General features: G+C 38.2%; 1 pseudogene; it reads left to right on the top strand.

The window, feature by feature from the left end:
• LOC119587234 overlaps nucleotides 1-204 on the top strand; it is a 5,346-nt pseudogene that overhangs the window by 1,121 nt on the left and 4,021 nt on the right.

The raw sequence follows: 204 nt of genomic DNA on the forward strand, positions 1-204 counted from the left end.
TGTTTATTATTATGAGTCCTGTTGGTCGCGTTGTTCAGCAGCAAAGATTCACGTAGCGTATTTGGATAAATAGGAATCAGATAGTAGCCTTGTTCATCATTCGGGGTAGGGTCATATGGAACAGATGAATTACTGACACTCTTGCAAGCGATTCGAGACTATAAAAAATCATTTTCGTAAATGAAAGTGCCTGGTTTAAGGAAA

Source organism: Penaeus monodon, chromosome 22, assembly GCF_015228065.2.
Source record: "Penaeus monodon isolate SGIC_2016 chromosome 22, NSTDA_Pmon_1, whole genome shotgun sequence".
In the NCBI taxonomy this organism is placed as follows: domain Eukaryota; kingdom Metazoa; phylum Arthropoda; class Malacostraca; order Decapoda; family Penaeidae; genus Penaeus; species Penaeus monodon.